We start from the raw sequence: 26,365 nt of genomic DNA, 5'->3' as shown, positions 1-26,365 counted from the left end.
GGTGCATTTACAATCCCTGAGCTAGACACAGAGTGCTGATTGGTGTATTTACAATCCTTTAGCTAGACATAAAACTTCTCCAACTCCCTACCAGATGAGCTAAACACAGAGTGCTGATTAGCGCATATATAATCCTCCAGATAGACATGAAAGTTCTTTAAGTCCCCACCCAATTCAGGAGCCCACCTGGCTTTTCTGAGTGGATCCCCCGCCAGCGCCACAGGCGGAGCTGCCAGTCACCGCCTGCATTATTCAGCCCTTGGGTGGTTGATGGGACCGGGCACCGAGAAGCAGGGGGCGGCGCGGGAGCCCACCGCGGGGGTGCTTGGACATGGCGGGTTGCAGGTCCCGAGCCTTGCTCTGCGGGGAGGCGGTTGAGCCCCGGTAAAAATTCGAGCGCGGGGCGGGCGGGCGGGCGGGCGGGCGGGCCGGCAGTGCTGGGGGACCCGGGGCCCCCTCCACAGCTGTTGCCCGTGGTGCTAAGTTCTTCGCTGTGCAGGGCGGGTGGCGCCGGCCGGCTGCTCCGAGCGCGGGGCCTGCCAAGCCCGCGCCCACCCGGAACTCGCGCTGAGCGCCGCGCGCAGGCCTTGTTCCCGCCCGCGCCTGTCGGTCCACGCCTCCCTGCAAGCAGAGGGAGTCGGCTCCAGCCTGGGACCGCCCCAGAGAGGGGCTCCCATAGCGCAGCGGCGGACTAGAGGGCTCCTCAAGCGGGGCCAGAGAGGACGTCGAGGCAGAAGAGGCACCGACAGCGAGCGAGGGCTGCTAGCAGGTTGTCACCTTTTACCATGTCCCCAGTGAAAAGACTACATGAAACAGGGAACCAAGAAGTGAAAGCAAAAATGGCCGTCACTTCCAACAGTCCACTGAGGAGAGTGGGCTTCCCAAACCTGCGCCTGTGGACTGCAGGATTAGAAGCCCCATATCCCAAAGGGAGAACACTTCCACCTGAGACACAGCAAGAGCCCCGTTAAGCAGTAAGCCATGGCTGCTGCGGGGCACTTTGGGCTCCTTGGTGAGTTGAGAACAGTCACCATCCTGGCAAGGGAGATCCACCCTGCTCATCAGCAGGAAGAGGGCTGTTGACACTCTGTGAGAGGAGCAAGGAAGGTATTCGGTCCCCAGCTGATCTAGTTGGGCGCCACAGGGGACTCCCTTGCCCAACTGTGACAGTAAATGGAGGAAACAGCAACTCCAGCCTGGGAAGGGCAGATCCGCTTGCCAGGGAAGAACTGTCGCCCAGCTGCTGGGAGCACAGAGCCTTCAAGTGTCATCCCCCATAGGGATTTGTTCAGCTCCTGAGAACTGCCTTGCCCAAGGTCTTTCCTGTGGGGACTTTCTGTTGAAGACAACGGATTAAAGACATGGCCACTTGGGCGCAATGTGCATGGTCAATTCTGACCGCCGCTTTCGCCCTTTCTGGCTGATTTTGTTCCTCAACTAATCTCTAAAGTATGAATCTGTGGCTAGCATTGCTCTCAGGGCCACAGGCACACCCAGCTGCCTGCAGGCGTTCCCACCTGACTCACAGCACCGGCCCCTCGGCGCAACCACACTGAGCAGCTCCTCCCTTCCCCTCCTGTCCTACCCGCGGCCAGGTTGCCTGACTGTGTTCCGGACAGTGGTGCACAGACCAGACGCACTCATTTCCCAACCGTAAATACGAGACTCTTCCCAGTTACTGCAGCAGCGCTGCCTGTTCACATCTCCCACACTGGCCTGCACTGCTGCTGTGACATTCTGATGTTTCCTTGCTTCTTGTTTCACTGGCTTCCAATTTTTCTTTCTCACTATTGCCAGAGAGATCTATTGAACCAATATGTCTGATGATGCTACGCCTTCTAATAATTCTTTGGTGATGTGTAGCCCAAACACCTTTGCAGACACACAAGGCCCCTCACCTAGCTGCTGGTCCCCTTCGTGTCTGTCCCTGATGTCACGCTCAGGCAATAACTCCACAGTTCAGTATCTGCCCCGTGTACCACCACACACGGCGCCACTGGGCCTGGGCCTGCCCTGCCTTACCTGCCTGAGAGACTACTACTCCTGAGGTTCACCCCAACACCACCCCTCAGGGAAGCCTTCCCTGGCTCCAGGCAAGCTGGCGGCAGCTTCTCTTGGCCCTCATTTTTACCTCCTATAGAGCAGTCATTGTATGCAATGTAAAATAAGATATATTTTATGTAATGGGCTTTCTGCATGCCCACCTTCCTCTCAGGAAGCTCCTAAGGATAGCGACAGGGCCTTTCGTCTGCAGTGCAGTGCACAGCCTTGGACTCTGCATGTAAGGCAGATAGCTAAAGTTGATTGAATGGTTGAGTGAGAGAACACAGAAGGACCTCACTGCAGGCCTCATCAGGGTCTTAGGCTCTAGTCCTAGCTCTACCACTAATTATCTCTATACCTTTATTCTAGGTCTGTTATCTTAGCTGTAAATTGAGACGATTGGCTTAGATCGTCTCTAAGGCGCCTTCCCGAGCTAATACTCTATGAAGATCAGATAAGAGAGCCGAATGGTAACTGGAGCCCTTCACTGCCGCCCATGTCATTCTGCAGGGGGCCACTAGGTGGCAGGTGGGAAGGAAGCGGGCAGGTTGAGAGCTGCTTTTGCTTTCAGAAAGCGATGGGAGTTACTGGATTCTTGCTCCTGCAGATCACTCGGGCAGGACAGTTTATTTCTCCAGGTTCTGCAATTGCAGATGAAGCACGGGGGTCCTGGTCCCCGGGTAGTTCACAGCCCACAAATGTAAAACCGCCCAGCAGCAGAAGGCAAAAGAGGCCGATTCGAAGAGAAAAGGCAAGGTTTCCTAGGGTGTTTGATTCACCCTCTCCTCTTTCTCCGACCAGGTTAGATTGTGAGCCTTTGTCTGGCATGAATTTCATTAAGAACAAAGATTCAAAGATGATGGATAAGAAAACTGCTCCGTGACCAGCTGGGCAAGGTGGCTCACATCTGTAATCCCAGTGCTTTGGGAGGCCGAGGTGGGAGGACTACATGAAGTCAGGAGTTTGAGGTCAGCCTGGGCAACATAGTGAGAACTTGTCTCTACAAAAAATGAAAACTTAGCCAGGCGTGGTGGTGTGCACCTGTAGACTCAGCTACTTTGGAGGCTGAGGTGGGAGAATCACTTGAGTCCAGAAGTTCCAGGCTGCAGTGAGCTATGATTATACCACTGCACTCCAGCCTGGGCGATAGAATGAGATCCTGTCTCAAAACAACAACAAAAATCTTCCTTTGATTGTACATTCACTCTGATTACCTCCCCGTATCTCTGCTTCCCTCTACAGCAAAACTCCTGGAAAAAGGCTTCATATGTGCTGTTTTCAATTCCTCTCTTCCCTTGCCCTTGTGAACTCGCTTCTTTCCTGACATTTCACTAAACTGCTTCCACCAAGGTCACCACGCCACATCTTAGTCTCTTCCTTGCTCAACGGGCAGCATTTGATTTCCGGGGCGCTGCTCTGTCTTGGTGCCTCGTCCCTCCAGGTCCCTCCTTCTCAGGCTCCTTGGCTGGTTCTTCGTCATAGTCCCACCTGTGCAGCAGAATCGTCCAGCGTCCTATTCTCTCCAGCTCCCCAGCCCATGGCTTAATTCCTTCTGCACGCGGATGACTCCCACACTGGTTTCTCTGGAGCCAACCTCTCGCCTGAGCTCCAGTGCATATGGTCAGCTGCCTACTCGGCATCTCCATCAGAAACCTCCAACTTACTGTGCGGTTTCCCTCCAAGCCTGTTTTGCCACAGGCTTCCCCATCTCAGAAAGCAGCACCTGCATTCTTCCAGCTGTGGGTCCCAGCTGTCCCCACTCACCCTTCACAAGCACAGACAAAACACTTTGGCCAGCAGCAGCCGTTTCCCAGCACACAAAAGAAGAAGCCTTGCCCAAGTTCTGATGTCATCAGGCCCTGGTTCAAAAGGAAAAATAGGATAATCCTGTTTGGTCCAGAGGAAAAAGGCTTAAAGTGGATGGAAACAAGTTAAGCCTCACATCACTGTGATTCACAGGCAGAATCAACCAGAATGAGATTTTTCTATAACTCTTCCTAAAATGTCAATACAGTTTTCTTAACCGAGCAAGTGTCAATACAGCCCTGCCCTACCCAGAGGACAGCTCTGGCCTTAGACCCTGGGCAACCCCATGAAGGGCATTAGGGAGGCACCCTGTCTTCACTCCACCCGACCCCTGCTGCTGTGGAGGCAGGGGCAGCAGGAGCCCAAATTTTACCTTCCCCAACCCTGCCCCTGCGGTGTAGGGCCAGCCTTGGGCTGTGGCTCAGGAGGAACCATGAGTGATGAATAAAAAGATTCCTCCCCATCAGGCTAGGCTTAGGGGGCAGCCCAGCTTTTTTACCCACTTGCTTTAGGGAAGGGCAGTAACAAGATGGCAGATTAAGCACAGCACAACAGAAAAGAGGTTTCCAGCACAAGAGCAGTTGGGTAGTTGGTCCTCACCTTGCTAACCCTTTCTTCCAGCAGATTTTCTATGCACTGAGCTCCGAGCACACTATTGTGTATTTGATTGGATCTCCAGCCACAGACAGCTTGTTGCAGAGACAAGACTAGCAAACACAGAATGAAAACCAACAATAGAAGACAGAGCATGAAACACCACACAGTTCAGGAGTAACAAGGGGCTGAGCCAGGCTGGTCAGGTAGCTGGGCCTGAGATGTCAGGGTGAGTTAGGCTAGAGGAAAAGAAGAGGGTGTGCTGGGCAGGGGAAATGGGTGAGCAGTGCCGTAGGGCAGCATGGGACGGTGGGTAGAGTAGCCTAGTGGGGTAAGAGTCAGGTCACATATTTGAAGAGCCTCACAGAAATCCCATCAAAGCCAAACATGGTGGCATACACCTGTAGTCCCAGCTCCTCAGGAGGCTCAGGTGGGAGGATCGATTGAGCCCAGGAGTCAGAGGCTGCAGTGAGCTATGATCCCGCCACTGCACTCCAGCCTGGGCAACAGAGTGAGACCCTGTCTCTAAATAAATTAATTAAATAAAGTAAAAATAAAATACAAATCCCGAGGCAGCACGTATAATGACTCACTTTTCTTTTTTTCTTTCTTTCTTATTTTTTTTTTTTTTTTGAGATGGAGTTTAGCTTTTGTTGCCCAGGCTGGATTGCAATGCTTGATGTCGGCTCACTGCAACCTCTGCTTCCTGGGTTCAAGCAATTCTCCTGCCTCAGCCTCCCTAGTAGCTGGGATTACAGCCATGCCTGGCTAATTTTGTACTTTTTGTAGAGATGGGGTTTTGCCATGTTGGCCAGGCTGGTCTCGAACTGCTGACCTCAGGTGATGCACCCGCCTCAGCCTCCCAAAGTGCTAGGATTGCAGGCGTGAGTCACCGCACCCAGCCATGACTCATTTTTCAAAAAAGGAACTGAACACTGAATAAATGAAGAGCCCACAAGGCACTTAGTCGCTGAGGGTGGAGCTGAGTCTTGGATCCTGGACCACCTCCCTGCACCCCTTACCAGGTGGAAGAGTGGGGATCCTAGGCAGGGATGGAGGGTGAGGATCCATGAGGAGCTATGGGGTGCTGAACAGAGGACCTGAATTTAAGTGAACACACAGGCTTCCAGGCAAGGTCAGGCACCATGCACACAGTGGCGAGGAGTGTAGCCAGCACCTCTCCGAAATCAGCTCCAAACAGGCCCTCCAGGTAGACAGCAGTGCTGGGGCCATGTTACCAAAGCCAGTGGGAACTGTTCCACCTGCTCACTCTGTATCCCAGATCTCAAAATCTCCAGCACAACCCCAAGGTCCGGTGTTTCCATTAAAATGTGGGTCTCAATGTGATTTTATTTTGTGACTGTTAATGCTTTTTAGCTAAACGAATTCACGCATATGGGAAGGGGGAATCCCTCCCCAGATGGTGTGTACCCTCATTTGGGTTGGAAAATATGTGGTTGCACATATGTGTGATTGTGGAGGGGGCTACCTGACAGCTCTGGAACGCACGCATGATCAGTGGGGCACAGTGAGACTCCCCGAGGATAAGCAAAGACACAACTCTCCCGTCCCACGAAAGAGAATTTATATCCTGGGTCCAAATCATGCCTAGTGAAAGAGCACCTTGTCTTCCGGGTAAAGCTTCCCAAGTTTTATTAGAATCCTCAGCCTGACTTCAGAGCGTTGTGCCTAAGATACGCAATCATGGAGGCTGGCAGAACAAAAGGCTGTTTCTCTCCGTCTCTCTCCTGCTGAAACGGATCATGTGATACAGAAGCAGATTCATCTGCAAGGCCCTGCGTGGGTGGGAGGGGCAGGTGGGCTGCTCGTTGAGCTCGCCTTGGGGTTTTGCTGAGAACGTCAAAGCCCTTTTCCCGCACCGGTGGCCGGACTCTGCATGAGTCACCGCCTGCCTGCAAGCCCAGAGCTCGCCCCCCACCGCCTCCCCGCACCGTCCCACAGGCTGTGACCCTCCACCCAGCCATAGACGGCTCTGCTCCTGGCACAAAGGAGGGCTTCTTAGCCGGGAATATGGCTGCCCGGGAGGGGCGACTTCTGTGCTTGTTTTTCCTTCCTGGCACTGACAACAAGCACATCCACCCAACAAATAAAGACGCGGTCAATGAAAGCAGCTGTGTTTCAAGAGACAGGGAGCAAGCCAAGGAATAAATGAAAAGACCCAGTGACAAAATGCCCATTCATCGGGTTCACTCGGCAAACATTTACTGAAGCATCTGTGTGCCAGGCACTGTCCTGAGTGCTGGGAAGACACAAAGATGCCCTTGAGAACGATGACCCCCGTCTCGCCCTCCGCTGGAACCGGGAGGCAGACACACACATAAATACGACACAGTCAACCATCCCCAGTTCACAGCATCTCAAGGAGCCAGGAATGCATGGGATGCTTATGGAATGTGCGAGAACACGGGTGAGTCTCACAAAAAGAATGTACACGGAGTACATACTGTCGGATTTCATTTCTATCAACTCCTGAAGCCTGCAGAGCTAACACCTACTGGAGGGCAAGGCAGTAGCTGCTTGTTGGGGTAGGAGATGAGGAGAACACCAAGTGGGCTTCTGGAATGCTGGACACCCGTGGTCAGTGCACCTTTTTTTTTTTTCCAAATTGAGACAGGGTCTCACTCTGTTGTCCAGGCTAGAGTGCAGTGGTGTGATCATAGCTCACTACAGCCTTGACCTCCTGGGCTCAAGTAATCCTCCCACCTCAGCCTCCCAAGTGGCTGCGACTACAAGTACATGCCACCACTCCTGGCTAAGTTTGTTTATTTTTTTGTAGAGACAAAGTCTCACTATGTTCCCAGGCTGATCCCCAACTCCTGAGCTCAAGCCAGCCACCAGCCTCGGCCTCCCAAAGTGCTGGGATTACAGGCGTGAGCCACCACGCCGGGCCCAGATGAACAGGTAAGAGACACAAGCAGCTCTGGGAACTGCAAGGTGATCAGAAGATGGGGGCAAGACTGAGCACAAAGGCGGGAGAGCACAGGATGGAGCAGGTTAGGAAGCTGGTACAGGAATCAGGACAGCGATGCCAAGGTAAGGAAGGCATCGGGGGTACAGGAAAAAGCAGAACTAAATTCAGCAAAATGCTCCCAGTTGACCAGATCCTATGGAAAAACCCTCAGCTGAACGCCTGGGGCGCCCACTTACAAAGGCAATCTTATAAAGAGAGGGAATTCTCACACAGGCCACAGCATGGATGAATCTTGAGGACATTTGCTAAGTGAGAGACAAAAAAGGACAAATACTGTATGAGTCCACTCATAGGCGGTGGCTAGAGTAATTAAATTCACATAAAAAAACAGAAAGTAGAATGGGAGTGGCCAAGGGCTGTGGGAACAGCAAATTGGTGTTTAACGGGGACAGAGTTTTAGTTTGGGGAGATGAAAAGTTCTGGAATGGATAGTGGTGACAGTTGCACCCCCATGCTTCATGCCACTGAACTGTGCACTTAGAAATGGTTAACGTGGCAAATTTTACGCTATGTGGTTTTTATCACAATGAAAAATTTTAAAATTTAAAAAGTTGGGGCTGGGTGCAGTGACTCACGCCTGTAATCCCAGCACTTTGGGAGCCAGGGGCAGGCGGATCACTTGAGGCCAGGAGTTCGAGACCAGCCTGGCCAACATGGTGAAACCCTGTCCCTACTAAAAATACAAAATTTAGCTGGGCATGGTGGCGGATGCCTGTAATCCCAGCTACTTGGAAGGCTGAAGCAGGAGAATCGCTTGAACCCGGGAGGCGGAAGTTGCAGCGAGCCAAGATCACACCACTGCACTCCAGCCTGGGTGACAGAGCAAGACTCCGTCTCAAAAAAATAAATAAAAACATAAAAAATAAATAAAAAGCAACCCTGGCCTGGAAGGTCTGTCATCTTAGGTATATTTTTAACCAAGAAGTCCCATCACCCTAATGAGATTCTGTATACTTTGCTGCCCAAACCATAACAGGTCCTCCTCCAATAACCCAAAATAATTCACAGATTGTTACTGACTCTACAAAGATCTTATTTTATAATTTTTCAGTCTTATGAATCAATGTCATTTCCAAGAGCCGTGTTGGGTAAGTAGCCCAATTTCTGAACACTCCTCTCTTGAAGCTGCTGCTAAGAACCCACCATCCCCAGCTTCTCAGCATGGCAGGAACCATGACTTAGCCATTGCCTCCTCTATGCCTAGTACTATCCTAGGTCCTTCTTTAAACCATTTCTATCCCTCACAGCAACCCCATGAGGAAGATATTATTTCAAAGTCAGGCTGAGGAGGCCAAACATCAGACCAGTTGTGTAACTTGCCCCCGGGTCCATGCAGTGGGTTGAGAGTGAAACCAGGATTCCTGGCATAAAGTCTGTGCTTTTCCCACTCATTCCACGTAGCTCCTAGTGCTTTCTTCCATGGCGATGGCATTGAAGTGCAGATCCCTCTTCTCAGTCCTGACTCCTAGACTTTTCCCTCCAACCTCCAAGGTGATGGGATAAAGAGATAGGGCCTTTGGGAAGTTAGTGCTGTTATTAAAAAGGCCCCAGCCTGGGTGCAATAGCTCACGCCTATAATCCCAGCACTTTGGGAGGCTGAGACAGGTAGATCACCTGAGGTCAGGAGTTCGAGATGAGCCTGGACAACATGGTGAATCCCCGTCTCTACCAAAAATACAAAAATTAGCTGGGCATGGTAGCACGCACCTATAGTCCCAGCTGCTTGGGAGGCTGAGGCAGGAGAATCTCTGGAACCCAGGAGGTGGAGGTTGCAGTGAGCCGAGATTGCATCATTGCACTCCAGCCTAGGTGACAGAGCAAGACTCCATCTCCAAACAAACAAAAAAAGAAATTAAAAGGCCCCAGAGAGCTGCTTTCTCCTTCAGCCACATAAGGACACAACAACAAGGTGCCATGAAGCAAAGAGCCCTCACCAGACATAGAATCTGCTGGCGCCTTCCCAGCCTCAGAACTATCAGCAATAAATTTCTGTTGTTTATAAATTCCCCAGTCTAAGATACTTTGTTATAGCAGCCTAAATGGACTAAGACTGACACCCATTGTGTACTATAACACTGATGATAACTGTTCCAATCACTGGGCACCTACCCTGTGTCAGGAACTGCATTTATGAGCTTTAGGTGTTGACAGTAACCATATCGGGAGGTATTAATATTCCTTGTTTCCGCCTTTTTTTAGTGTGCCATTTGATTCCAAATGCTGTGCTCTTCCCACTTGGCTCTTCTGTTTTGTTTGTGCGATCTGGGTTCGTCTCGGAAGTGTGTATTTAAGGTTCTCTCCAGGTTAGAGAGAATGTGGCAGCATGCCTGATGATGTCACCTGCTGCTTCTGTTATACCCTTCCCAGCTTACCCCTTCCCTCTGGGCCTTTTATAGGACCTTGTGTTTAGTCCAACAACAGCAATAGCACAACACCCATAAACAAAACATCTCTGCATATAATACAATGTACTTGCCTACTTGCTGACTGAAAGAGCTCCCACAGCCTCCCAGGTGCTGCCCTGCGCTTGGAGCAAAGCCTATCTGAGGCTGAAGAATGAGTAAGTCACCACCTGAATACTGCCCTCCAGCCAGCTCTCTTCATCATGGAAATTCTTGGAGCAGAGTGGAAGGGAACCTGAGAGGAGAGATGGCACCTTCACTGATTCCTCCTTTATCTTTCCAGACTTCATGGCTGAGACAGAGCTGAGAGCAGAGAAAACAGGCTCATAAAATCCTGGCAGAATCTTTCCATTCCAATAGGTAGGTTGGGGTGTGGTGGCTCATGCCTATAATCCTAGCCCTTTGGGAGGCTGAGGCAGGAGGACCACCTGAGCTCAGGAGTTCAAGACCAGCCTGGGCAACATAGTGAGACCCTGTCCCTACAAAAAATAATTAAAAAAAAATTGGCCAGGCATCATGGCATGCACCTGTAGTCCCAGCTGTTCAGAAGGCTGAGGTGGGAGGATCACTTGAGGCCAGCAGGTTGAGGCTGCAGTGAGCTGAGATGGCGTCACTGTGGGCAACAGTGGGAGACCCTATCTCAAAAAGCAAACAAACAAACTCTAATTGCTGTTTAAGTTAAATGATCTACAATCTGGCTTTATGCTAGGGTAAACTGTCTTCTCACAGCTGGAAATGAAAATTCCCTATAGTAGTTGGAGGGCTCCCGACCCCCAGCCTCCCAACCTACCCCACTCCAACTTTGTCTATGCCCTGCCATGAACACTTTTCTAGAAGAGACCCCTTCTGCCGCCCCACGTTTGCCACAGTGGGCTCCTCAAAGTGCTCATCCAGGAGACTGAAGATTCCAAGTTTCCAACCCAGAGACTGGAGCCAACAGAATCCCTTTTCCAGGACTTAGCATTTGGGACTCACAGAGATTTCCTCTCCCTCAGTGGGCGACTGGGCTATAGCAGTGGGCTTCAAAGTGAAGCTAGCAGACTGGGGACATGAAGACATTGGAGGGGTGCAGAGTCATGAAAAGCTGTCAAGGATTGGTTTCTAGATCTAAAATTGACACCTGTAGTCTTTCCTATACAGACATGCTCTACTGGCGAGTGTTCTGGTTCTGAGAGCTTGTCTTTCTTTATCAACTGCCCTTTGAAGCTCAAGCTTCCCCTATTGCACAGAAGAAATGCAAGCCTCTTCCCTTCTGGAATCGCACCATGGGCACTACTCCAGAGAGTGGAAACTCTCTGACACCAAACAAGGGACAATTCAAGAATAAATGGCACCTGAGTCCCAGGAGGGCAAAGCAGAGTGAGAAAAGAATTAGTGAGTGATGTGGAAAGGACAACATCCTTTCATCCCAGAGTCAAAGCCCCGGCAAGCCTCCAGGCCTCAGCGCTCCCTCTGTCTTACAGCACAAAAACACCTTTTGTGGATGGGAAAGGACTCAGGACGTGATCAGACTGGCCTGCTGAGAGTATCATAGGGAAGTGCTGGATGGGTTCATGGAAAGAAGTATACACAGATGAGGAACAGCAGAAAGGCATGGTAGGTGGAAATCACTGGAAAAAGTAGAAATCATCATCAGTTATTAACAAAGAATTGAGTTGAATTATGTGTAGAAACATAGAGGGGTGATAGTATTGAATTTTACATTCACTTATTATGGCAATATAGTTTAAGGTGACAATTTTTCAAAAGGAGGGACAACGCAAACATCTCATACACATAAGAAGGAGAAAGGGTCAGTCGTGGTGGCTCACACCTGCAATCCCAGTACTTTGGGAGGCCGAGGCGGGTGGATGATCTGAGTTCAGGAGTTCGAGACCAGCCTGGCCAATATGGTGAAACCCCATCTCGACTAAATACAAAAAAATTAGCTGGGAGTGGTGGCACATGCCTGTAATCTGTAATCCCAGGTACTTGGAGGACTGAGGCAGGAGAATTGCTTGAACCCGGGAGGCAGAGGTTGCAGTGAGCCAAGATTGCGCCATTGCACTCCAGCCTGGGCAATGAGAGGGAAACTTGATCAAAAAAAAAAAAAAAGGAGAAAGATTGCAGAGGCATCTCCAAGGCAGAAGACAGGCCTGGGGGTCAGGCAGAAGTGACGACAGCTATGTGCAGCTTGCTGGTTACACGCATGCACACACACACACCCATATACTGAATCACCTGCCAAAGGCACAGAAATGGGCCCACAACTACCCTTGGTCTTACTTGGTCTTTTCTGGAGTACTTTCAGTGGTTAGGCTAATCACACTTGAGAATAATTATTGATCAACCCAAATGCCCATCAATGATAGACTAGATAAAGAAAATGTGGAATTTATACAGCGTGGAATACCATGCAGCCATAAAAAAGAATGAGTTCATGTCATTTCCAGGGACATGGATGAAGCTGGAAACCATCATTCTCAGCAAACTAACACAGGAACAGAAAACCGAACACCACATGTTCTCACTCATAAGTGGGAGCTGAACGATGAGAACACATGGACACAGGGAGGGGAACATCACACGGGGCCTGTTGGGGTGGGGGGCAAGGGGAGGGAGAGCATTAAGACAAATACCTAATGCATGTGGGGCTTAAAACCTAGATGACAGGTTGATAGGCGCAGCAAACCACCATGGCACATGTATACTTATGTAATAAACCTGCATGTCCAGCACATGTATCCCAGAACTTACAGTAAAATAAAAATAAAAAATAATTTTTGGAGAAACTAGATAGATTCAAGAAATGGAGGAGGGAAGAGAAGGAAGGAGAGGCAAAGCAAAGAAAGAAAGTCAAGTAAGTGAGCACCCAGAGAACAAGCAGCAAGGTGAAGGAGCAACACCCATGTCCTAGAGATAGAAGATTTACAAAGTCTGTGACCACTTATTTTAAATATTTGAGAACCTGAACACTGGAAGATAATATTGGGGTTGGGAAACTGAGGCATGAAGTAACTTAAAAGGAAAATATTTTGGCCGTGTGTGGTGGCTCACGCCTGTAATCCCAGCACTTTCGGAGGCCGAGGCGGGTGGATCATGAGGTCAGGAGACTGAGACCATCCTGGATAACACGGTGAAACCCCGTCTCTACTAAAAATACAAAAAAATTAGCCGGGCGCGGTGGCAGGTGCCTGCAGTCCCAGCTACTCCAGAGGCTGAGGCAGGAGAATGGCATGAACCCGGAAGGCAGAGCTTGCAGTGAGCCGAGATCAGCCACTGCACTCCAGCCTGGGTGAAAGAGCCAGACTGTCTCAAAAAAAAAAAAAAAGAAAATATTTCCCCCAAAATGACACTTATATATCAAAGAAAGAAAATGATTTAAAACAAAGGCAGGGTGGTGGTGGTGTGGAGGACATCAGATATCTGAAATCTGGAATGTGACAGTTATGGAGCTTGGACCTGTGAAGACAATGAGAATAAGATGAGGGCATCCAGGGCTTACCATCTGACACGAGGAGGTGCGATGTGATGAGCAAGGCCACACGTGGCAGCGGCCTATCCCATCTCGTCTCACAGCTCCCGAGTGTTGGGGGAAAGGAGGAAGCATGTTATTATTCTCGTTTACAGATGCGAGGCAGGGACAGGCTGGGCATTGTGTCCAAGGCCTCTTAGCTCAAGTCTGCAAAAGGCAGAGGAAGCAAATTTGAGTGGGCAACTCCTCTTCTGAGTGAATTAAGCTGCCTCCTGCTGCCTTCTAAAATCAAATTGTTGTTGTAAAAACAGTGACCTGCCAAGAGGGCCTGCCATCCAAACCTCCCCCCGGCTAACTTGACAATGGACCTGTAAGTTTGGGAAAATAAGTTCACCTTCGTCCTTCTGTGCAGTATTTCTGCAGTGGGATGACACATGGAGGAGGGCCCGGGGGGTAAAATTCATTTTGCATCGAAGCTTCAGTTTTTCCTGGCTATAGCTATGGTATAAAGGAGAAATTTTTGGTGGTTGTTACAGGTGGCTAGCACTGTTTAGTTTGTGTTTTCCAACACAATTTGGCTTTTGATTTAGAGATCACCTTGGTGAGGATCCTACAATGACTAAAGACATGGGTTTTTAGGCTGAGAGTTTGTTTGTTTGTTTGTTTGTTTTTCCCCCAGTATCAGTTACTTAGTTTCCTGTGCCAGGTAATCTACAATCATTCAGAGAGAGAAAGAGAGAACAAAAAAGGGCGATGAAGGGAAGTCAGGTCAGGGATGGAACAGTGTCATTATTGAAAGTGTCAGTGTGACTCAAATAACCTTGATGGCACTTGGTCTAATAAGCTGTCACAGACTTTTCATTACACTGTCATCAAAGTCATCTGCAGCCTTTAATTACTCAGTCTCACCACACTCTATTTAACAGAGAAAAGAGGAAGGTATGGAAAAGAGTGAAATTGGCATAAAAAATCCAATAAAGGGCAACGAGGAGGAAGCAACAAAAACGTGGGAAACTGCTGACCTGAGGAATCGTGCTCTTCTAACTTTACAGCTTCACCTGCCGTGTTTGCTCCTGGAGGACTGAGACTTTTGTCTGATTCGTCTGCTGCTGTCTTCCCGATGCCTAGAACACTGCCTGATGCACGGGAAGTATTTGTCAGATACATCCCATGGCTTCTAATGCCATTTGCAAGGATGAAACCTGGGTGTGCCCGGCTGTACGGCAATACTTCCAAAGGCCTGTAGGACTCCCCAGTGACTGTCCCATTCACCAGGAGGAGGACTGCAGCCACCTGCATTGTCCTGGGAAGGTCAGCCAGGCCTTTTCCCAATGTCTGTCTGGGAAAAGCCCCGGTGTAGTCTGCTCGGTTCTACACCCAGAATCACGGGGGCTTCAGGAGCAGGCATTACGAAGCAAGGAGTAGCTTCTCCCCCTCACCTCCCACTCAGCAGAACGCACTAGCCCTGTGCTCTTCTGATCCTGAAGGCAGCTGAGTCTGAAAAGTTCCTGTACCTTTAAAGGTACTAGAGGCAGTGTGGTGCCCACTCAGGAACTGCATGATTTAAATAGGTTTCTAGGATAAAGGCAACTCGTAGCACAAAGGAACAAGTCCCAGGGAGTGGCATTCCAGATCATTTGATTCCTGAGCGAAGTAATTATTATGGTGTGGAGGTGGGGACCTCCTTACTACATTCCAAATTGCAATAAGGTTGTAAGGGTTTTTTCTTCCATTCTGAAGTACTTTGACAATAGTTTTGGACTTCAAAAATGTTTATTAAAGGTGTTTTCACAGCAGTTTCCTAATGTTTAATTTGTTAATTACTGGAATTGATGCTAAATAAAGCAGGCAAGTAATACTTCAGATGGCTTCATCTTCAGAGTCTTCTTCATGTGTGACTCAAAATGCACAATTTTGGCCGGGCACAGTGGCTCATGCCTGTAATCCCAGCACTTTAGGAGGCTGAGACAGGCGGATCACCTGAGATCAGGAGTTTGAGACCAGTTTGGCCAACATGGTGAAACCCCATCTCTACTAAAAATACAAAAATTAGATGGGCATGGTGGTGTGTGCCTGTAATCCCAGCTGCTTGGGAAGCTGAGGCAGGAGAATTGATTGAACCCAAGAGGCGGGGCTTGCAGTGAGCCGAGATCCCGCTCCAGCCTGGGCAACAAGAGCGAGACTCCGTCTCAAAAAAAAAAAAAAAAAAAAAAAAAAAAAAAAGCACAATTTCAGGACAGCCTAAGCAAATAAAAAATGGGAAAATGGAAATGGATTCAAAGCAGGGGGGACGTTCCGCCCACTGTCACACCGAAGGAATGGTGGAGGCTGTGAGTCCTCCTGTGAGCCGCCGCTGGAGAAGGGGCAGCTCTGGAACCTGACGACATTCTCCTATCTTGCATGAGGTGGAGACAAAGAGTCCTTCTGCGCTGGGACAGGATGAGGGCGAAGTGGTGACTTCAGGTCAGAAGCAGAGCCTTGGGGACCTCTGATTCTCAAGGGCGAGCTCTCTCCAGAACCCCAAGAGATGGCCCAGACTGCATGGGAAAGCGTGTCTCACCATTGCAATGTTCTCTAAGTCTGGAGGAGGCGGAGCCCAGTGAGAATGAGAGGCAGACCGCAAGGAGGCCTGGAAGCCCCCCATGGCGAGGATGCATCCAAGTGTATTCTGTAGGAGTGACCAGTGGCCACGTGGGTAGTGGGCAGAGCTTGTTTTCCTCCAATATCAGCGTACAGAGCAGGGGAGCCTGGTGAAGGTTTCTCTCTGAAATCATGGATTCAGCCGTATTAGTTTCTATCCAAGGCTGGCATAGCTCACCTTCCACTCCAGCAATGACGTCGGGCCAGCTGTCACGAGCCTTCTCACCACGAGGATGGTCTGGGGTGGTGTGAGATCTCACTGTTGGCCATAATTCATTCAACATTTCTTCACTTCTCTGCTTGTAAGTTTTCATTTCCTCTGCAGCTGGTAGCTTCTGTCATTTCTTTTCCTATTTATACCAGTCCTGAATCAGCTTCTTTTTCAGAACCATGCATTTCTCTAGGTAGAGGTCGTTAAGAATCTCTCCATTTTCTGCTGCAAGATTTTTTCTTTTGCTTTCTGGCAGAATTTTGGTCGAATGTCATGCCTACATGACCCCTCATCAGTCAGGGTATGTTGGAAACAAAGGATTTGGCAAACATTTGTCCATCAGCACTTCATCCTCCTCCTTCTCTGATTTCTTTAAAAAAAGAAAAAGAGGCCGGACACGGTGACTCACGCCTGTGATCCCAGCACTTTGGGAGGCTGAGGCAGGCGGATCACTTGAGGTCGGGAGTTTGAGGCCAGCCTGACCAACATGGAGAAACCCCGTCTCTACTAAAAATACAAAACTACCCGGGCATGGTGGTACATGCCTGTAATGCCAGCCACTTGGGAGTCTGAGGCAGGAGAATCGCTTGAACCCGGGAGGCAGAGGTTGCAGTGAGCTGAGATCATGCTGTTGCACTCCAGCTTGGGCAACAAGAGTGAAACTACATCTCAAAAAAGAAAAAAAGAACCTTCTCACTCCAGTGATCTGCTTCAACTATAAAATGCAATGTTTTAAAACTTTAATTTCCTTCTCTTTGCAAGCAGGAGTTTCTTATATATCTTTCAAAGATTTCACATTTGAGTTTGTTAGTTCCCTGAGCTCAGTGTATTTCTTATTCCAATCATCTTTCCCCAGTATTTGTTCCATGCACCTCTGAAATTTGGTTATTTTTTTCTTATGCTTGTTGGAACTTAGCCTTTTTTTTTTTAACTTAGACTTTATTGTGACATATTTTTCCCTCTGAAAATTTAACCCAATGCTATATTAAAACGTGTACTTTTTTCATAGAGTTTTGGCTTTTTTTTTTTTTTTTTAAGACGGAGTCTCGTTGTGTCGCCAGGCTGGAGTGCAGCGACGTGTTCTCAGCTCACTGCAACCTCTGCCTCCCGGATTCAAGTGATTCTCCTGCCTCAGCCTTCCGAGTAGCTGGGACTACAGGCACACTCCACCACGCCTAGTTAATTTTTGTATTTTTAGTAGAGATGGGGTTTCACCACGTTGGCCAGTATGGTCTTGATCTCTTGACTTCATGATCCCCCTGCCTCAGCCTCCCAAAGTGCTATGATTACCGGCGTGAGCCACCACGCCCAGCCCAGATATTTGGCTTTCTAGTAGTTTGTCCTGTTGCTTTACGTGACATTTGTCCTTAGCAGCAAAAATAAGAAGCAGCTTTTCTCCAGGAATTCGATTCCCTTCTTTAGGCCCTCTGACTGTCTCATCCTGCTCACCTCAAACACAGTTGTGTTCTGTACCCTGAGTTCCTGAGAAGATGCTTTGCTGCTTTGATCTTCTGCCTAAAATCTCACAATTGTTTAAGAGTCAGTGTTTTCATGTGGTAGTGTATTTTTATGCGGTCTATTGTTCCATCCCTTGATGTCTTCTACTCTTTGCAGCAGGAATAGCTTCCAGAATAAACTGACAAACACCCAGTTCCCTGCAAGGTAATAATTCCAACCGCCAGGGAACCTGGCAGACCCCTAGCAGCACCTTGAAAGAGCCTGTCAACATCCTTCCTGAAGGCGCAGAGCTTTCCACAGCTGAGAGACTTCTGCATTTGTCTCTAGGCCATTTCAGAGGCACCTCATTCCTTAGTTCACAGGCTGTCACACAGCCTCTGCCAGTACCTGCAAACCTCTGTATGGTACTTTCATTCTGAGACCTACTTCTACATTCTCTGGGGTCCTTTTTTCCCCCTAAACAGGATTCACAAGAACAATATTTTTTTAGTTCTTCTATGTTCAAAAATATATGTTACCTTTAAAAAATCCTTGGGCACATTTTCCTTGAAACTGTTATAGAAATTGTTTTATTATCTTCTAGCATTGACTATTGTTTTAGAAAAGTCTGAAACAACCCTGATTTCCCCTCCCCGCCTTATAAGAGTGACTTGATCTTTTTTCTAACTTGCCCAGAAGATCCTTCCTTTATCAAAGAGCTCCAGGAAGTTGATACTTTTTATCTTTCCTCAATTTCCTAAAAGTTGGGGTTTGCATTTCCTCCATTGGGTGACTTCTGAAAGAAGCAGAAAGTTTACTTGGTTCTGTCTCCTCCAGACCTCATCACCAAGACAGTAGTCTGTTTAACACCCCTGATTTGCATGCCAAGAAAGAGAGTGCAGACTAGTGGGCCAGTTGGGGTGGCTCACGCATGTAATCTCAGCATGTTGGGAGGCCAGGCAGGAGAATAGCTTGAGCCCAGGAGTTTGAGACAACCTGAACAATATAGGGAGAACTAGTCTCTAAGAAAATAAAATATAGGCCGGGCACAGTGGCTCACCCCTGTAATCTCAGCACTTTGGGAGGCCAAGGCGGGTGGATCATGAGGTCAGGAGATCGAGACTAGCCTGACCAACATGGTGAAACCCTGTCTCTACGAAAAATACAAAAATTCGCCGGGCGTGGTGGGACGCACCTGTAATCCCAGCTACTCAGGAGGCTGAGGCAGAACTGCTTGAACCTGGGAGGCGGAAGTTGCACTGCGATCACGCCACTGCATTCCAGCCTGGGCAACAGAGTGAGACTCTGTCTCAAAAAAAAGAAACAAAGAAAAAGAAAAAAAAAATTAAAAAACAAACAAATAAATAAGAAAGTGCAGGGGGCCGGGCACGGTGGCTCATGCCTGTAATCCCAGCACTTTGGGAGGCCAATGCGGGTGGATCACGAGTTCAGGAGTTCGAGACCAGCCTGGCCAACATGGTGAAACCCCGTCTCTACTAAAAATACAAAAATCAGCCAGGCATGATGGGAGCGCCTGTAGTCCCAGCTACTCGGGAGGCTGAGGCAGGAGAATCACTTGAAACAAGAAGACGGAGGTTGCAGTGAGCCAAGATCACGCCACTGCACTCTAGCCTGGGTGAAAGAGCGAACTCTGTCTCAAAAAAAAAAAAAAAGAAAGAAAGAAAGAACAAAGAAAAGAAAGTGCAGACTAGTAATTCAACTCTGATTCCTGAGGAAGTATTTCCTTCTCTCCTTCCACTCTGTCTTAACCAGAAATCTTAGTTATGCATTACCAATATAGACAAACAAGGGTGAAAACCCAGGTGCAGGAAAATGGCTGTAGGGAAGTGAAAGATGATTGCAGAGGAGGGCACATCATCCAGGCCCTACCACGCTCACCACAGCCAGGAGCCGCAAAGTCTGGGAAGGATGGGATGTGGGCTGGACCTGGCCAAGAGGTAATTATGGAGAAAGAGGAGGAAGGTTTCTTTGTACTTAATCTGCAGAACAATCTGCTTCTGCTTCAGGTTAGAAGTACCTGGGGGCTTTTCCTAATTGCCTTATATTTGTGATTTTTTTAACCCAAGTTCTGTTATTATTTGCCCGTGCTTAGTTTCAGGCAATGTGGAAGGTATAAAGGCCAATGAACTAACTCAAATCCAATCAGGAGGTCTCAGAATGGGGCAGGCAAGAGCATCTGTTGGAGCATGGGAAGAAACTCAGAACCTCTGTTTGTTTCATATAAAAATAAAGAAATTATGCTTTAGGTAGTTAGAGTTCAAAATGACACAGGTGCCCTCACAGGATGCTTATGTTTTGTGGTCATGTGTCATGAATTGTTCCCTGGAAAGGGAGATCCATAAATGAGGAACTGTAGCTGGGTTTGCTGAGCATATTATCTCCTGTTTGCTCCCCTGACTTGCACAACTGGCAAGCAGCTTTAAAGCCTACAGCAAAGAAGCTGCAAAATGAAGATGACATTAGTGATATGAACACACACAAAAAATAAGGAAATGGCCAGGTTGACACTCTGCTCCTTTATATAAGCTCTCTGTCAAGCCCACTTCAGGGTAAGAAAGTCATGAGGAACCCCAAGTCTGCCTAGATGTTGGCCAAAATAAAACTGGAAGTAATAGAAAAGTTGGAAATATTAATATCTGATATCATTAACAATGTATCTCATACTAAGTATATTGTGCCTTGGAATATTAGCTTATAAGAATAAATATATATAATTTAAGAATAAATAAATATACATATATTGGGAATGTATACCCCTCCTTTTTCTTTTGTTAATAGAGATATACAATGAAAACTCATTACACCACTGCTCTGATGTAATAAATGCAAAACCTGTACCAGTCCTTGATACAAACTGGGGGCATAGAGCATAGGCAGTCCATTGCTCCTGGCAACTAGTGGGACGTATCACAGATAGATGAGCTGCATCATGAAGAATGAGTGAGATGCCCCGGGTGAAGAAGCAGAGAGGGTCATTCCAGGTAATGGATTAGTGTGAGCAGAGACTCAGAAACTTCAGAGAGCATGTCCTTTTTGGAGATCAGTGTGCAGGTTAATGTCCCCTGGAATGGACTGCATATACCAGACGGGTGGCAAATAACACTGGAAAGGTAGGTAATGTCCAGACTGAAGGACCTGAATTCTATGATAAGTATTTGGACCACATACTATAAGCAATACAGAGTTGATGGAGATGTATGAACAACCTACAGAATGGGAGAAAATATTTGCAATATGCCACAGACAAAGGACTAATATCCAGAATTTATAAGGAACTTAAATCAGCAAGAAAAGAATCAATAACCCCATTAAAAAGAGAGCAAAGGATATGAACAGACATTTTTCAAAAGAAGACATACAAGTGGCCAACAAACATGAAAAAATGCTCAACATACTGATCATTAGGAAAATGTAAATCAAAATCACAATGAGATACCACTTCACAGCAGTCATTATTATTAAAAAGTAAAAACAAAACAAAACAAAAAAACCAGATATTGGCAAGGCTGCAGAGAAAAAGGAATGCTTATTTGCTGTTGGTGCGAATGTAAATTAGTTCAGCCACTGTGGAAAGCAGTTTGGAGATTTCTCAAAGAACTAAAAATAGAACTACCATTCAACCCAGCAATCCCATTACTGGGTATATACCCCCCCAAAAAAATCATTCTACCAAAAAGACACCTGAGCTTCTGTGTTCATCACAGCACTACCCACAATAGCAAAGACATGGAATCAACCTAGGTGCCCATCAATGGTGGAATGGATTAAGAAAATGTGGTACACACACACCACGGAATACTACACAGCCCTTAAAAAAAGAAAACAAAATCACGTCCTTGGCAGCAACATGGATGCAGCTGAAGGTCATTATCCTAAGCGAAATAATACAGAAACAGAAAACTAAATACTGCATGTTCTCACTTATAAGTGGGAGCTACATATTGGGTGCACACGGACAAAAAGATGGGAACAATAGACGCTGAGGACTCCAAAAAGAGAGAAGGAAGGAGCAAGAGCAAGGGCTGAAAAACTCCCTATTGGGTACTATGTTCACTATCTGGGTAACCAGGTCGATAGAAGCCCGAATGCTCAGCATCACGCAATACACCCTCGTAACAAACCCGCACATGGACTCCCTGAATCTAAAATTAAAATAGAAATTTTAAAAAAGAAGCAGGCTGGGCATGTGAAGCCCAAAGAACTCCGTTTAGAAACTACACTGCTGTCTCTGCAGTGTGGCCACAGTGACTGCCCACCAAGCATCTAGAGCCCAGAGGCAGGGGTGTTGCTGCATGGATGTGTCCACCTGGATACGCACGTTTTCATTTCATTTAAATGGCAAACAAAGGTCTTGGGCAGATTTCGAAAAGCACTGGTGAGCTGCGGAGACATTTCCGAGCAGGAGCTGATGTGGAGGGTTTTCAGGGCCGGGTGAGGGTCCCGCAGCCACAGCGATGTTCTAGCCTCCGCCGCGGAACTCACAGAGGTTCCCCCGCCATAGCCTCCCGCGTGCGCTCATGCGCTTCCTCCAGACCTTATTTATAAGTCTGATTTCGCAGGCCGCACCTTGCAAGGGGCACACGGTCCGTCTTATTATTTCATAATCACTTCTTCTCTTTTTGTTTTTCACCCGGCCTGGCTCTGTGTCTAGGACTCAGCGTGCATTCCCGGGGCTCGGCCTGCCCCGCCTGCCTAAGAATCTCACAAATCATTGACAGCGTGGGGGAGGGGAGACTGCCTGCAGGGAAATGGTGCCCTGGAAAAGCCAGGATTCTACTCCCTCCGCCGATTTGTAGGACAAAGCAGGCAAAGCTCTTTCGTGGAAGCTCGGCTCTCTCAGTCCCGACCGAGGCCGTTATAACTCAAATTCACAACCTCCGGGGATGCGAAAACACCCGACCTTACTGAGGAACAAAGGGCAAGTGTTCCCGCACTGCGCTGCGTTCGTGGGCTCGGGGTTTTCGCTGCTGGTTCCAGCTTTTGGTTACCTTGCTTGGCTGGTCCCTGCGGGGCCCACGGCTGCGGAAGGACAGGGCTCTGAGGCTGCCACACCGCAGCCCCTGCGACTAAACAGTGCCGGGCAGCTCCGCCGGGGCCGCTGGCTTCCCAGGCGGAGGAGGGAAGGCCTGGGGGGAAGGGGGAGGGCAGTGGAATAGAAACTGGGGAGCGACAAAGCTGAGAAGGCGCAGATCTTGGCGGATCCCGGGAGCTTCCTCCACTGTGTCCTTTCCGCAGTCACAGTATGGGGCTGCGACCGCTTCCTAGCCCCCATGCCCCGGGCATTTGGCTCTTTTACATAAATGTTAGGATTGGTAGCTTTCCAATATTTCTAAATGGAGAGCTATGAGAAGAGGTGATGTGTGTGTGTGTGTGTGTGTGTGTGTGTGTGTGTGTGTGTTAAGGAAATAATGATGGATTTGCAGTCTCTTTCTTTCAACTCCTCTTCATTCATTGGCTAAGTGTCGGTTGCCTAGGAAACCGCGTGCATCTCGGCTGCAGAGCCAGCTATGGGGGCTGCGGGCTGGGTTTTTGGGGTTTTAAGCGGTGAATCCCGGCAAGCAGTGAAGAACCCTAATGCTAAATGTCTAGTAATTTCAATAAATGTGTCAAAAATACATGCTGCATTATGAAAACAATGCTTTAAAAATTTACTACTATATAAAGCCTCTTTTCTATCAGACTTCTTCAAACAATGACTGTGTGTGTAATAGAGAAATGCAAATTCACTTGAGGACATGCCGTTGAAAGTAATCTGAAAATTGTGAAAGCAAATATAATTTTAATAGTTTAAGGGATATCTTGCTCACTTCAGTCACGCAATAGATTACGTATAAAACAAATGTTGAATTGTATTTTATGCAGCAATATTTCTACAATTGTCTCTGGAAGGGAAAATTTTTAAATGTTAGTACATCATCAAGACTAACATTAAGAGATCATGAAATATGTTGCCCCGAAATCTTCGTGCCTGATATACGATGACCTAGATTGAGAAGCATTGCATATAATGAATAGACAGAAATGCTGGGGATCCAACTGAAAACGACTTTTTTTTTCTTTGAAAGCCGGGTACCAGTCTCTTTATGCGAGCTACATGGATTAAGAATGATTTTTTTGTTTAAGGGTTATCAGATAAACTGAAAGACTTCAGGGAAAGGTGTGGCTGTTGTCAACATTTTAACACAAAATCAGCTCCTTGTGAAAATAAAAATGTGCAGCATCACAATTCCAGTGGGGGTGGGGGTGGGGGTGGGGGTGGGATGTAGACCGGTTAACAAGACTGGCTGCCCGGAAGGGGCGGGGGTGTGCGGACAATTCAAGCAAAATGCTTGAAAGGAAAGCAGATCTTGGGCCAAAAGTGTCCCCAAGGGCACTCTGGGCTTTCAGAAGGATGATTTCCAGCCTCATCCTATCCCAAACCTCCCCCTTTAAAAGAAACCTGAGAGGAAAGGGTCTTTTCATCTATCTATATGATCTTGAACACGCGTTTTCACCCGGGCACTGAATGGAGATTTGGCTCGGAAACAGAAACTAAGAAATGAAATAGTTAGATGAAGGAGGCAGGCGGCCAGCTCAAGTTATTCAGCATGGAGCTGAGCGGCCCCCATCCCCACCCCCCAGCGCTGAGCATCAGGGTTGCTCCTGGGAGCTCGCAGCGAGGGGGTGACCGCTCCGAGTGTGTCTACACTCGCCGCGCGGGTGCCGCCCTAGCTCTGTTCCTTCCGGCGCAGCTTGGTCCCACCAGAGCCGCCACCTCGAGGCTGACACCTGCCACAGCCCTTTTGGCCGAGATGCGGTCACTTTCCCTGAGGTCTGGTGTGTCCAAAAGACGAGATTCCAGTCCGAGCCCTGTCCTTAACTTGCTGTATGACCTTGGGAATTGCTAGCCCTCGACGTTTCGGCATCTGCAGGATCTGGATTAGAAACTCGGAGGTCAGGCCCCGAGACCTTTGTACCGGGAGAGTAGGGCATGTGGACAGACCCTCCGCTGCTCTCTGCCTCTCGGCAGACCCCACCCTCACCCGGGCACGCCGGCCGGGTCTGGAATACCGGCCCGCGAGCTCCAGTCTGGGCGCCCTGGATGTTTGGGGGCGCCTGGGCTTTTGTTCTCGCTACTTCTCTTTGTACATTGGAATCGACTTGAACCCCCCACCCTCCACCCCACAGCGGGAAAGGGAGGCGATGACAGCTTGCTGATAGTTCTGGGAGGGTCTCGCTCAACAGCTGCAGGCTCCGCTCCGCCGCGGGAGCCCGGGTCATTCGGCCTTTCTCGCCGGGGGATGAAAGAGGTCACGTCACCTCGCCAACGGCCCTTCCGAAGTGTGGGGCGGCGCGCTTCAGTCATCGAATTGCAGGGAACAGGTTGTGCAGTGAACGTTTCTGACACCCTTTCCCCTCCCGCCCTCAAACGCACGCAGGATTAGTGTCTCTCTCTCCCTCTCTCTCTCCCTCTCTCTCTCCCTCTCTCTCTCCCTCTCTCCCTCTCTCTCTTTCTCTTTCTCACACACACACACACACGCGCGCGCGAAAAGTAACAAAGAGACCAGTTCCTGCCTCGGTACCTAGAGACTGCGGATCTGAAGGGAGGGTCTGTGCTCCAAGTCTGTGCACGCGCTCGTGCGAGTGCGCGTGGGTCTTGGGTTGTCTCGCGCGCGCTGGGCTGCAGTTTTTGGTCGTATTCCCCACCCTTCAACCGCAACACGAAGCCTCGGACCTCCAGATCGCCGCGATGGAAGATAAGAAAGTTGGTTACTCGGGCGTGGGCCACCCTTGGAACCCACCCTCTTACTTGACAATACATGAACTGAATCCCAGGGCGGGGTGGGGGGGGGGGTGGGGCGCCTGTCGTGTGGTTTTAAATACTAGGTTACACAGCGTATCCCACGTTTCTGAGAGCCCTTTGTTCCCCCGACAGCCCCGCCCCCGGGACCCCACCCTCTTTCTGCCCTCCGGACGGTCAGTGCAGCGCCACCGGCCACTCCCACTCCATCACTCGCGAGCAACAAAAGTCAACCCCCGGGGCAGAGGGGTCCTGGGTACCAGCAGGGGCGTTATGCACTCCCGGAGAGGGTCGGGCAGGGCTGAGGGGCTCCGAGGTCGCTTCACCCCTAGATGCTGCGGCGCAGCGAGAGGAGCTACCAGCCCAAGACAGACAAAGGAGAAAGCAGGCCCACGCTGGGGCGGGGGCGGAGGCCGCGCTGGTGTTCATGGGCTGCAGGTGTCCCGGTTGCCAACAAGCACGACTTCCTTCTGGGGCCACCTGTCCTCCCCCAGGCCTCTGTGAGACGGAGCGCCGCCTGGGCAGTCGCTGGCCTCCAGGGTTGAGGAAAAAGACGGTGGTCTCACCAGGGGCAGTTGGCTGGAGGGACTCTGGCCAGTGGCCGAGTAGGAGCCGCAGTCGGAGGTGGCGGAGCAGCCTGTGCCACCTCAGCCCTCCCACCTGCCGGCACTGGAGCACCTGACGGCTTCTCCACATGCTCCAGTCCTCCATCGTTCCCATCCGGTGCCAGCTCTGCCCCCACCCCGCTCAGGCCGCGCTGGTGGCCCTCGCCTCGCCGCCCTCTCACCCTCCTTTTCTTCACCCTTCCCCCATATCCCCATACCCAGACCCCCACCACAGCCCCAGACAATGCGCACGCCCCCACCATACTCCCGGGAGCCCCCACCCCTCTCCCGGTCGGCACGCCCGCTCCGATTGGCCGCGGGCCGGTGGTCCAGCCCCCCGGACGGTCCCTAGGGCTCGGAGCATTACGTCAGCCTGGCCT

The 26,365-nt window shown here is 49.4% G+C and overlaps 1 long non-coding RNA gene across 3 annotated transcripts; it reads left to right on the top strand.

The window, feature by feature from the left end:
* Window positions 1–6,422: 6,422 nt before the first annotated feature.
* On the top strand, window positions 6,423–15,087 carry LOC129534301 (uncharacterized). 3 transcript variants are annotated; one of them, XR_008680841.2, is made up of 4 exons: window positions 6,423–6,871; window positions 7,241–7,365; window positions 10,121–10,197; window positions 14,218–15,087. It is a non-coding gene; the product is annotated as an uncharacterized lncRNA (long non-coding RNA). The 3 variants fall into 3 exon arrangements; XR_008680839.2 differs by having other exon boundaries at window positions 10,121–11,433; XR_010134147.1 differs by having other exon boundaries at window positions 10,121–15,087.
* The last annotated feature ends 11,278 nt before the right edge of the window (window positions 15,088–26,365 follow it).

Source organism: Gorilla gorilla, chromosome 5 (genome assembly GCF_029281585.2).
Source record: "Gorilla gorilla gorilla isolate KB3781 chromosome 5, NHGRI_mGorGor1-v2.1_pri, whole genome shotgun sequence".
Lineage (NCBI taxonomy): Eukaryota > Metazoa > Chordata > Mammalia > Primates > Hominidae > Gorilla > Gorilla gorilla.
Note: the sequence above shows the minus strand (reverse complement) of the source record. Positions and strands in the feature narration are given on the sequence as shown.